The sequence below is a fragment of the Talpa occidentalis genome, unplaced genomic scaffold, assembly GCF_014898055.3.
Source record: "Talpa occidentalis isolate TD23 unplaced genomic scaffold, MPIMG_talOcc4v2.1 talOcc4.8, whole genome shotgun sequence".
Classification (NCBI taxonomy): Eukaryota; Metazoa; Chordata; class Mammalia; order Eulipotyphla; family Talpidae; genus Talpa; species Talpa occidentalis.
Genome location: NW_023605194.1, coordinates 95320693 through 95334250, shown reverse-complemented (window position 1 = coordinate 95334250; position 13558 = coordinate 95320693).

Sequence of the window (13558 nt, the reverse complement as noted above, 5' to 3'; positions counted from 1 at the left end):
AAAGTGTTATGCCCTGTGTAACAGCAGAGTAACATAAAATAAAATTGTTTTATAAAAAAAAAATGCTTTTCAAAGATAAGAAAACATAATAGGAAGTTAAGTAAAAGATAGTTTCCATGATTTCAACATCTAACTAGCAATAATTTTCAGTTTTTCTATATCTATGTTATACTCTTTTTATACTATTTTGCTTTTTTATTTATTAGTTTTAAAAGCTATTACTTTTTTTCTTCTAATGTCACGTTGCAGGGTATTGTAAATATTTGTAAACAGAGAGAAAAATGGAAATCAAATCTATAATGGAGACTCTTATTTCCATTGCCTAGACTTAACAATTAATATTTTTGCTACATGCTGTTTTTTCCACCAAGATTTTTCAAAATAACTTGTAGACATCATGTCATTTTGTCCCTTAATACTTTAGCATACATTTCCCCAAAAAGGCCATATCCTACGTAATCACAAAACCATCATCATACTTAAGTAAATTAATAAAAATTCCTTAATATTGTGTACTGCCAGTTGATACTCATATTTCCCAAATTGTCCCCAAATGCCCCACTCTCATGGCCATGTTCCAGCAAAGCACTGGGGTGAAAGTCATCTTCCTGCCTTTGTGTAGCCTGTGGTCAGTGAATAAGGAGCGATTTCTCATTGGAATATTTCTAAATTAGCAGACAAAGAGGAAACTGAGTTAAATATTGAGAACGTGGGTCTTGATGGGTATGTTGTCATTTACAAAAAAAAATGTGTTCTACTGCTTGTCAACTGTATCAACAAAAACGGGCTATTCTGATATTTACCTTAACTGGGATTTGACAGTATCCCCTATGTTGGAATTTCACCTCTTTTGCCCCATTACTTTTCTTTTTGGTACTACTTTGGGTAGAAAAAGATATTGCTCTTTTTTTTTTAATTCTTTGATGATCAAAGTAGAGTTTTCTTCCCAAATTCCTCCATCACCTCTATTTCACTCTGCTTCTCTCGTCCTGTTGTCCCAGCCTCCCCACCTACCAAGCAATCCGGCCCCTAGAGAGAGGACTTACACAAGTATTTACATGGTGGGGGGTGTCCTGGACACAGGGGGCTGGCAGACTGAGAGACCTGCTAGGTTGTCCATTGTGTTGACTTCTGTCTGGGCTGTGTCAATCTCAGCCTGCAGAAAGTGTCTTACCACTTCCACACCCCACCTCAAGAGTCCCCTAGAGTCCTGGGACAGCTGGGATTTGCCATGCCACAGGGTGTGGGGAGACAAGAGGAAGGAAAGGGGCCATTCAGCTGGCCACTTAGTCCAGATTTCAATTCTAGATGGTTCCACCTTTTTCTCCTAACCCAGGCTTTACAGTCTGACCCTCTGCCTTACCTTAGCCCTACCCCTTCTCAGGGCTGGGTCTCCACCTAGAACACTATCTGTCCTCTCCTCCTTCCTCAGTTTTCCCCCCTCTTCAAAGTCAAACTCAAGTTCTTAAATTTCCACTCACTTTTGCACTTAGCTCACCTGTCCCTGTCTGGTTTTCCTGAGCCCTGGCAACCTGGCCAGCTCCCTCCCACACTCCCTTCACATCCAACACCAGGAAGACAGCCCCAGGGGAGTTATCTCCCCTTCTAGGGTTCCCATCAGCACTGGTGGTTCAGATCACTGCCGTGTGCAGGACTTATCTGGAGGAGAGACCTCCAAGAACTGGCCTGCATGGGGTGGGGGCAAAACCCCTGCAGCCTTTTCCTGCCACGAAGGCTGGGGCTCTGCCTGAATTTCTGAGGGGATGCATGTCAGCATCTCTCCAATTGCCTACAAAGGTCCTGTTCAACACCCCTTGTCCCTTCTAAGGGTGAAATAGCAGGGCATGGGCAAGGGTCAGCCACTGTGGCCTCCTGAGGCAGGGCTGGTTTGGGTGTGGGGCAGGCCAGCCTTTCTGGCTTGACATTTCCCAATGTGATGGGCCAGAGACAGTTGTTTGGAGAGATGGCAGCCATTCAGGAGAGAGGAGCCACTGGAGATGTAGGTTTTGGGGTCAGCAACTTAGGGCAGAGGTTTAGATCCTGGAATAGGATCTCTATTTAAGAGACAATAAAAAAAGGCTCCAGGAGAAAATGGTGATCCAAGAAAGACCCCTTTGTAGGGTGTTGGCAGGGCACTTAGTAGGTGAATCATTTCCATTGTTGTTTTCTCACAGGCCCTCAAGGCAGTGGGAAGCGTAGCCAGCCTGCTTGAGAACTGTACCTGGGCCACGGAGCTCCCAGCAGCCCTTTCTCTCCCCCTGCTGGTCATGTGATTTAATTATTAACTCAGGAAAGAGAATTCCCCTGTGAAGGGATTTGATAGTCAATTAAAATTACTGACTACATTTTCCAAGCTGGGGACTGGTCCTGGGCTGGCCTGGTAGATTCCAGGCCTACACGAAACCTAAATTTGTCCCTGACCATGGCTGCCATGACCAAGGCATTATCTTTCTCTTTTAGTGGGGCCTCACAGGGAGGCATATCAGAACTGTGAAATGGGACAGAGGCCTGGATACACATTATTTAAAAGTAGACTGTCCATGCCTAGAGCTTGATGCCCTGCTCAGGCCCACGGGCCACTTACCTCTCAGCTCCCAAGCTGTAGGCACCAGCTTGTCTGATTTTCTCACCCGTGACGCTAAAAAAGCACAAAGAGCAAACAGGCCACCCTACACCCGAAACTTGCCTCTGCCTTGTGACTGTGCTTAATATAGGTCAAATGAAAACATCTCCCAAAATAGACCTTCTCTGAGAAGCAGCTGCGCTTGTGAAATGCTCCACAGAAAGGGAGAAGGTGTGGGTGACAGGGGAGCGTGGTTCTCCTCAGGTGTTATGTAACCTGGGCTTGAAAATTGGGGCCAAATATCTGCAGAGAAAAAAATGAATCTGCATTGCTCCTCCCCCCATCTCCCCACCCCACTTTCCCCTCCCCCCAGATCCGGGAAGCGGCCCAAGCAGACATCAGCAAACTCACAAGGAGCTGGTTCTGTCCTGGACTGCAAGGTCACCTCTCCAAGCATCACTCCAGGGAGCCTGTCATGCATACCAAAGTGATCACATGACTCCCACGGGTGCTGGCTGGATGCCCCAGAGTGGGGAGATGACTCCCTGGGAGCACGGCCACATGGGGTGGGTTTCTTCTGACCCCAGTGCTGGGGTGTGGGAGGGGTAGAGGGAGTTGGGGGGGAGGGGGCTGGGGACAACTGGAGAGACTGCAGCTGTCATGGGCAGGGACCAATGAGCCCAAAGAAGCCTAAGGGAGAAGAAGCCCATTGTGCTGCCCTCCTCCTGCAGGTGCGGCCTCTGGCCCACCAGACTTCCCAGGAGCCACCAGCTGACCCTCTCTTGCTCCTCTCCCCCACTGCCAGGGCAGGGGTTTCTATCTTGAAAGAGAGTTGTCTCCCCTATTCTTTCTTCATTCCCTCAGTGATAATAAAAGCTGCAACAAAGAAGATAGTAGAAGATCCTGACTTCCCTGAAGAAGGGACTTGACAGGAGATAGGAAGTTGAGAAGGAATCAGCCAATTTAGGAAGAAGAGATGGAGAGGAACTGGGGGTGTTGAGGGAGTTCTGGACCGAGCAACAAAATGTGTGCAAAGACCCAGAGGCTAGAGGAAGAGCTTATCTCCACATGAAACTACAACTTTCCAAGATGCCTGGATGACAGATTCGAAGAGACCTGGTGAGAGATGGTGATAGGGCCAAGGACCCACATGACTTCATCTTGACAGAATGCGGGACTGCTAAGCCCTAGTGGGTTCTCTTACATGCGAGCAGGTTAGAAGAGATTGTTGGGCCTTACCACAGATCTACCAAACTAGAAGTTCTGGAGGTCAAGATCTGCCACCTGTGTTTTCACAGGTCCTGCTTTGATTCTGATTCACACTAAAAGAAGCAACCAACGAGCAAACGGTTTTTATGCAGGGGCCAGTCGGATTTGTGCCTTAGAAAGCTCCTTGGAAGTAAAGGTGGGTCCTCATGAAAATGCTTTGGAGGTGAGCAATGTAGAAGTAGATCAGGGTTGGAGTGTGCCCCAGGGTGGGACTAGAACCAAGTGTCCAATTTCAGAAATATTGGTGAGACTGCATGATGAGCTTGGTGGATGCTGGGCACTTTTGCTGTTGTGGGTTCCTTCCTCCATAAAAATAATATTTAAAATTTTAATTTATGAATGAATTTGATAGGAAGATGTTTATACTCTAGGCTACGTTGTAGTATTTTTTTCTTTTCATTTTAAAATAAATTTAAACCTTTTTGTAAAATTAAACTTGAAATTAAAGCAATTTCAAGTATTGTGAACCCCAAATTCTGTGCCTACTTGACCAAGTAGGTCATGAACATTCTGAATACAGTCTCAGCAGGACATGGACTTTGATTGGATGAGAAAGTAAGGAGCAGAGGCATCATGGCTGATTCCCAGCATCGGGGCTCAGGGTTCTGGGTAGAATGTGGTCCACCAAAAATACAAACACAGAGGAGTGGTTTACAGTGATAAAGCAGCCAAGCATATGCCTGTCTTTGTCCCACCAGATAAGCTCCCCCATTTCCCTTCTTTATTTACCGTCTAGGCTTAACAAACTGTTTTTTAACATTCAGAGGGAAAACAGTAATGCTAGGAAGATAATATCAGAATTGCTGATCATCAGGTGATGGTGAAGGCAAGATGGCGTCAACCAAAGCCTCCAGATGCTTGTGTTACAAGGATGGATATGCTGACCCTGACCCTCTCCCCTCTTCCACTCCCTTGTAACTCTAGATAAATTCCCCTGCACTCTGCCAAAGAGCAGGACAGTGGTCTTTCAGTCACGAGTCTGCTGTCCTCCTCAATTTGTCTCCAATTTGTCAACAAACTGGACTATTTTCCTTCTTCTCAAACTGTTTCCTTTTATTGGCCAAGGGAACTGAAACCTGCATTCTGGTGACAACAGAAGATAACATTTGTTTGGTGCAGGTGTGAATCTGAGGTGCCCATGGAACATTTCAGTGGAAATATCCAGCAGGAAGTTGGCTAACTAGATCTGAATCTTAGACACAAAACTGTAAATCATTGCCATCAGGCCATAGCTGAACCCAAGGGAAATGCTGAGGTTTACCTGGTAAAAAAGAAGAGACCCATGAATGAAAACCCAGGCCCTCGTTGCCTTTCTGAGGTTCTGCCCCTACCAAGCCTAGTTCCCCCAAGCGGAGTACACCTTATATATATAAACTAACCAACTCAGAGCCCTCACCCCTCAGCCACCTCCTTTATCAGGCTCTCGCCTTCCAGGCTACTATCTATCTGCCCTAATCAACCCGGGACAGCTCCTATCCCACACCAGAGCCCAATGAAATTATTCCAACTAGCAAATCCTAAACCTGTTTGCCCTGCCTCACCTTGCTTTTCCCAAGGAACCATAACAAAGCTTGTTCCCTTCATTCCTCTATTCCCCAGGAAGTAGGTGTCTAGGATGGAATGAAGGAAAACCTTTTAGAAGATGAGAAGCCAGAGTTGGATGGCTCAGGTTTGTCAACACTGAATTGGCCTAGAAGGTGTTTAGACCCAAGTAGTTAAGGCAATAAGCAGGAATTCAAAAGTTACCAGGAATGAAGTCGTGACTAGGAGGTCAGCAAGCAGGTGGACCTGGCAAGGAGGCTTGGGGGGCAGACTGTGGTGGAGTCTGGATCAGCTGTGATGCCCTGGCCTGTAGGAAAGCGGTTTCCCAACAACTCTTACATGTCAGTACTTATTAAGCCACATGTTTGTCTGCTTTGTCTTGTGACTATCACCTCAGGTTATTAAATCTTTAGGATAAAATTTGTGTCTCCTTTAAAAAGAATGTTAGAGGGGGGAAAAGCTTGACAAATCATAATATAACTTAACATATTTGAATAGAATCTGCACGTAAATGTAGATGGGTCGAGGCTGAAGGAGAGAGGGTCCCCAAGGACACTGTGGCCATTTAGGGAGATTCTTGCTATCTTTTTTCTATTTTCTCCCCATTTTTTACCTACATCTTCTCGTCTCTCCCAATCTATCTATTAGGTATCTTCTGATTTGTAACAGTAAAACTGTTTGCTTTAGAACATTTTGAGAAAGAATTAAGAAGCAAGCACTAAAACAAAACTACAACCTTGCCTAAACACTCAAAACTCCACCATTCAAGAAACCCAGAAATATTTTGATTTTTTTCTGTTTTTTTTTTTAACCATGTTTTTTCATCCAGGCTTTTTGCTCCATCTTCTTAAGGAAAAAACATACTTTCTTTTTATAACATCCTATTAAATTTGAATGCATAAAAGTAAAAACTATATAAAAATAAATCACCATGTAGTATTATAGGCCAGACATGCCACTGTGTAATGTTGATCTAAACCATGGGCATCAGATTGTAAATACTGCTTTAGAAGTTGCCATCTTGCTGTGTTGTTCTACTGGATGTCTCTGTGGGCCTTGGATCAGCTCTGCTCTGCTCTGCCCTGCTGTCTGCCCTGGAACTGCCTGCCCTCTTACTTCCAGATGGGTCTGGGGAAGAAGAAACCCTGCAGGAGATGTGAGGCCAGGAGGACAGTGAGGATAGGTTATTTTCCAGGTAGCATCACTGTTGGGGTCACCTTGGGACACCTCTGGTCCCCTATTAAAGGTACTGCTCTTCTCTAGACAACCTTCTCTATACGAGTCTCCTTCCTTTATTTTTTTTTTTTTTTTTTTTTTTTAGAGGCATGTTTTTCATTTATTTCTTTATTTGTTTGTTTGTTGATACATGCACTGGGTACAGTCAGAAGCACGGGAGGGTGAGAGAATTCACCAGAGCCAGAGCAGGGAGCAGAGCAGGCAGAAGGACCGAAGTACACTGCTGAGGGGAGCAGCGGGCGGCAGGGGAGGTCTGCGCGCCATGTGGGACCCTCCTCCGGCGGCCGGGGAGCAGCCGGGGATCGAACCGGCGCCGCAAAGGCTGCGGGCAGCTTCGCAACCCAGCGCTCAACCACTGCGCCACCGGGGAGGCCCACGAGTCTCCTTCCTTTAAAAGATTTCTGGAATGGGTCAAGGGAGGTGCCTAGTGTGCAGAAATGTAAGGAGGCTCTTGCTCTCACTTGCATAGTCCTGAGGATCATGCATCCTCACATTTGGCACCTGAGGTGAGACACTCACCTGTTGTGGCCTCTCCCCTGCCCTCTCTGCGTCCCTTAAGACCGAGTGATGTTTTGCTGCTGCTGCCTGCAAACTCTTGCATCGTCCCTTACAGCTCCCTTATACTCTGCCTCCACCTTTGCAAATGTCTCTTCATTATTTCCTCCTCTCTCGATTTATCCCAATTTGAGGGTGCCATCAAGTTCCTCATGGGACCTGACTGTTATCATTGTGTGTATCTTTCTACAACACTAAGTATTTGTTACATTATTTTTCATGGTGAATTTTCTACATTTTAGTGGCAGTTTTCCCCTGTATAAAATACTATCATCTTTTAAAATGTGATGCCCTCATTTTAGATTTACAAGGTTTCCAAATCATTGCTACCGTAAATAATGCTGCATATATTTTGGCATTAAGGTAAATTTCCTAGTAGAATTTTTGGGTTAATTTGTATAAACCTCTTGAGATGCCTTATGTATCAAAATGTATCTAGTTTCAATTTGTGTTCTTTGATTGCTAAGTGAGCAGGAACATTGTTTTAATCATTTTTATTCTTTTGTGCATTGCTTATTTGTAACTTTTAAGCATCTTTCAACAGAATGTCACTTTTTTCTCCCTTAAGTGGTTTATAATGTTTCTCTTTCTATGCTAAGAATGTTAATCTTTTATCATTTGTGATAAATATTATTTCTTAGTCTGTCAATTGACTTTTACCTTCTTTATTGGAATTTAATGATTTTATATTTTTGTATAGGCATTCAAAAATTTCCAGCATTTACTCTTAGAAGACATTAATTTTTTTAGTTTTGATCTTTTGATGTTAATCTTAGCAAGGCCCTTTCTTTTCCAATATCATGTATATATTTTATATTATTCTTTTCTTTTTGTTGCAGTTTTATATTTCATGCTTAGCTATTTGAGCTAAGTGGAATTTCTTTTCTTTTTACCCCTGAACGATCAATTATTACAGTCTCTGCATTTTTCTAATTTAAATTCCAATCCTATATTAAATATTTACTTATAGTTGGATTTGTTCCTGGACTTTCTGTTTCATTGAGTTATTTATTCTTGTGACAGTGTCATAATGTTTTAATTATTGTGGCTTTACAGGAAAAATTAAATAGGACATGAGCTTCTCACCGCCACACTCCCCTAACTTTCAAAAACTGACTATTCCGGGGCCTCCCCAGTGGTGCAGCGGTTGAGCGCTGGGTTGCAAAGCTGCCCACAGCCTCTGCAGCACCGGTTCAATCCTCTGCAGCACCAGTTCAATCCCCGGCCACCAGGCGAGGGTCCCACACAGCGCGCACACCTCTCCTGCCGCCCGCTGCTTCCCTCAGCAGTGTACTTCGTCACTCTGCCTGTTCTGTTCTCTGTTCTAGCTCTCTCACCCTCCCGTGCTTCTGACTGTACCCAGTGCATGTATAAATAAATAAATCAATCTTAAAAAAAAAAAAGAATATGCCTCTGTCTTCTACTAATAAAGTGTTAAAAAAAAAACCTGACTATTCTGTTACATGATTTTTTTAAGTGATATTTACACATATTTTGTAAACTTGCACTAAGAACTCAAAATTTTATTGAAATTAATTTAAACCGATAAATTCACATAAAGATAATTGACATTTCAAAAATATTAGACCTTCCCAACTAGTTATATATGTCTCTCTCCATAGACTTAATTATTTAAAAATTTTAAATTTCTTTAATAAAATTTATCGACATTTTTTCAATATCATTTTCTCCATATATGTCTATGACTTAATGTAGATCTTATTTAACTTGTTAGAAAGAGCTTCCTATTTTAAGTTGACTTAAATGTGGGTTTTCTTTTTTTTTTAATTTTAAAATTTTATTTAACTTAGGGCTATATATATAATATAAAATTTACCATTTTGATCCATTTTTTAAGTGTAGACGTCAGTGGCATTAAGTACATTCACATTGTTGTGCAAACAACATCTCCAGAGCAGCCTCATCTTGCAAAACTGAAACTATACCAATTAAGCAATAACTCCCCATTCTCTTCTTCCCTTAGCTCCTGGCAACCACCATTTATTTTCTGTTTCTATGAATTTGACCACTTAAAGTACCTCATGTGAGTGGAATCACAGAGAATTTGTCATTTTGTGACTGACATTTCATTTAGAATAAGAATGTCTTCAAGGTTTATCCATGTTACAGTGTGTCAGAAATTCTTTCCTTCTTAAGGCTGACTAATGATCCATTGTATATATGCTACCTTTTGTCCATCCATTCATCTGTTAATGGACAGTTGGGTTGCTTCCATCTTTTGGCTATTATGAATAATGCTACTTAAAGCATGGGTATACAAATATCTCTTCAAGGTCTTGCTTTCAAATCTTTTTTCTTTTTATACCCACAAACAATGTATGTAGTAATTCTATTTTTAATTTTTTGAGGAAACTCAATACTATTTTCCATGAAAATTGCACTGTTTCCCATTCATTCCTACCAGCAGTGCACAAGGATTCCAATTTCTCAATATCTTCACCAACACTTGTTATGTTGTTTTTTTGATAGTAGCTATTCTAATATGTGTGAGGTATATCTAATTGTAGTTTTGATTGTCACTTATCCAATGAACTAGTGATGTTGATCATATTTTCATGTGTTTATTTACCACTTATATGTCTTCTTTGGATAAATGTCTATTCAAGTCCTTTGTTTTTTAATTGGATTTTGTTGTTGTTGTTGTTGTTGTTGAGCCTTAAAAGGTCTTTATATTTTCTGGATATTAGCCCCTATCAGATAGATGATTTGCAAGTATTTCTCCCATTTTGTGAGTTGTCTTTTTTATTCTGTGGGTAATATTCTTTGATGCACAAAAGAGTTCTTAATTTCTAGGAAGTCCACTTTGTCTATTATTTATTTTGTCTGTGCTTTTGGTGTCATATCAAGAAATTATTGCCAAATACAATATTATAAAGAATTGCCCTATGTTTTCTTCTAAGATTTTTGTAGATTTAACTCTGTGTTTAGGGCTTTGATCCATTTTGAGTTAATTTTTGTATATGGTGTTAGGTAAGAGTCCAAGTTCATTCTTTTTAATGTGGATTTCCAGTTACTTCAGTACCAATGGTTGAAAAGACTGTCTTTTTACCATTCAAGGGTCTTGGCACTCTTACTGAAAATATTTTCACCACATATGCAAAGGGTTTGTTTCTGGGCTTTCTATTCTAGTCCACCAACCTGCATATCTGTCGTTATACCACTAATTCACAGTTTTTATTATAGCAGTTTTGTAGTAACTTTTTTTTTTTTTTTTTTTATTTATTTATTTATGCAAGCACTGGGTACAGTCAGAAGCGCGGGAGGGTGAGAGAATTCACCAGAGCCAGAGCGGGGAGCAGAGCAGGCAGAAGGACCGAAGTACACTGCTGAGGGGAGCAGCGGGCGGCAGGAGAGGTCTGCGCGCCATGTGGGACCCTCCTCCGGTGGCCGGGGAGCAGCCGGGGATCGAACCGGCGCTGCAGAGGCTGCGGGCAGCCTCACAACCCAGCGTTCAACTGCTGCGCCACCGGGGAGGCCCAGTAGTAACTTTTGAAAATAGAACCAGTATCTAATAACAGAGGCCATCTTACTGTTTCCCTCATTTAATAAATAGTTAAGTAAAAATTTTGACATGTTCACTTTATATCTGTATGAGCATGATGGTTTTACCTCTTTTGAAAATATCCTTCAACCGTCCCAGGTCAAGACATGTAACTTTAAACAAACCCAAAGGGAAGTGATTATTAGGTAGTGATTAGCCACTTATATAAGCTCTCCCCAAGTGCGCAGTTACAAGAGGATCCAAGTCACAAGTGTTAAGACAACTCATTCAGGAGCGCAGCCCTGAGTACAGAGGCTTGTTTGTGTATGTGTCAGTGCTCTGCCTGGGCCAGGGAAAAAGGCCAACCGGAATCCACATTCTGATATGTGTCATCAGTATCACCAGGAACCTTTCCAAATTGTAACGATGGTACAACAAACATTGAGTGTCTGGAATGAAGGCACCTGACTGAACAGAGCAAAAGCCATGAGCAGATCAGAAGCTCTCATCCAGCCAGGCTGCCACTGCTTGAGAAGACAAGATTTGGGTAGGGAAAATCAAATTATGATATGTCAGCTCAAGTATTGTAAGTGCAGAGCACCAGTTAAGGCAGGCAGGAGAAGGAAATGGCCATGAGGTCTTGGGAGGGAGGTGGAATCTGGAAGCAGGACACAGGAGGGCGGAGCACATTTCCAGGCCTGGAGAGTGGAGTCCCTAAAACAGATCAAGGAACTCAGTAAGCCAGAGGCCCCAGAGGCAGGGCAGCAGAGGGAGCCTGATTGTTGGGGAGAATATGATCCAGAAATGGGCTCCACCTGTGGTGCTCTCTCCTGAGGGGCAGGCAGACTTATGCCCCCAAGTGAGCAGTGGTCCTTCCTTAGCCAAGAGTGTAGGAAATCCTTCTAAAGTCACTCATTTCAGAAGATGTTGCCTCTCACACCTATGAAAAAATTTCCAAGCTGTACATGCAAATGAGCTGGAGCCCAGACTGGCCTTTCAGCAAGGTCTCTTACTTCTCATCGGTGCCTTCTTTTCCCAGGGGTGACCAAAGAGATCCCCTGGAAGGGACCTCAAAAGTAGGGCAATGAGTTTGGCAGAGGAAGGTAAGCAGTGCAATCAAGCTCACCCTATTTACAAGGCTGTCTGGCGCCCTCTGGTAAACATACAGAAACACCAAACCCAGCCCTCAGAGTTGAAAGCATGGGTCAGGAACATGTGGAGGTCCAGAGTCAGGATGGCTGACTTCAAAGACCGTCCACCATTTACTAGCTGTATGCCATGGGCAAGGGTATACTGTCTGTGTGCGTCAGTTCTCTTGTCTGTCAAATGGGGACTACCCCTCCATACCTCATGTAGTATGTAAGAAGATTTAAAAAAACAACACTTTCAGGGAACATAGAAAAGCAGAGCCAAAGGCTCAACAGACGTAAGTTAGCATCAATTAAAAGCAGTGATTAAATGACTCATATCAATTAATCTTGAATACAGGCACACCTTGGAGATAATGTGGGTTATAAAGAGAGTCACATGAATCTTTTTGTTTCCCAGTACATATAAAAGTTCTGTCTATGCTATTTTGTTGTCTATTAATTATGCAATAGCATTATGTCTTTAAAAAGTACACATATTATTTAAAAATACTTATTTTAAAAAATGTGACAGAAAGACACAAATGAAGTATAGTTGTTGGAAAATGGCACTGATAGACTTCCTCAGTGCAGGGTTGCCACAAACCTTCAATTTATAAAAATGCAATAACTGTGAAACACAATAAAATGGGGTCTACTTGCATTTACTTGCATTAAAATTTTCATATATCTATATATTATGCAAAATATGTTAATATATAAGATATGGGATAGAATTATGTGTGAATACATTTAGCTTAATATATTCTAAGCTAAATGCTAATACAGAAAACAAATCAATATTCCTGATTGGAAATTTCCCTCCCCCACACCCCACAAAATTCTTGAAGCTCCTCCCCAGAGCACAGGTTGAAAACCACTGCTCCCAATCTACCCTTGTCCTGAGAGTGGAAACCCTTCTGTAATGGCCCCATGGGGTCTGTGGTTCCCCAGGTGCCCCAGGAGGACCAGTCATCCCACCTCTGGGAGCCAGCTTTATGTTGGCCCCAGGTAGGCATGGTGGACAAGTCCCTGGAGAAGAGGAAGCTAAGAAGTCCCAGGAGTACCACCCTCAGTTTTCCTGAGGTTTTGAATGACTTCCCCAATGATGAACAAGAACCTGGGCTCATCGGGTCTGCTCTTTATTCCTTGACTGATGTCTGCTAACTCCCTGCATGAAGACAAAAGCCAGGCCTCTGGCAGCTCCAGGCACACACAGACTGTGGGTTGTTTTGGGTTTCATAACTTGGCTGCCTTCCCTCCTCAGCCAGGCGGTGCTTCATCCCTCAGCCCTCAAACCGCACTCTCTTCATGGGGCGTGGTTGGTGCAGAGACTTGAAGAGGCACACTGGAGGCCCAGCCATGAGCATTGGGCCAGGGGTGGAGGGAGGACGTAGGGTGGGGTGGATCTAAAGAGAATCCATAGGGAAACAACTAGATGTTGGGGCTCAGGATTGCAAGAAAGATCTCATGCACGAGTTCTTGCCCCTCTACCCCGCCCCACCACCCAAGGAAAAGGGAGGAGGTCAGAGTAGACAGACCCTGAAGCTCATTGCAAATTCCCCCAATGTTGTGAAAGCTTTGTCATTTCTTGTTGTTTCTTTCCAAAGTCCCTAGTACGTGGTCTTTGCTTATATTATAGAGCTGATCACAAATTGCCTGATTTCACTGTAGGTTAAGTAAATACTTGTCTTTCCCATTAAACTGTGGAGGCAAATGTGTGTTTATTTATTCTAGAGGAAATCCCCAGAGTTTAAAACACTT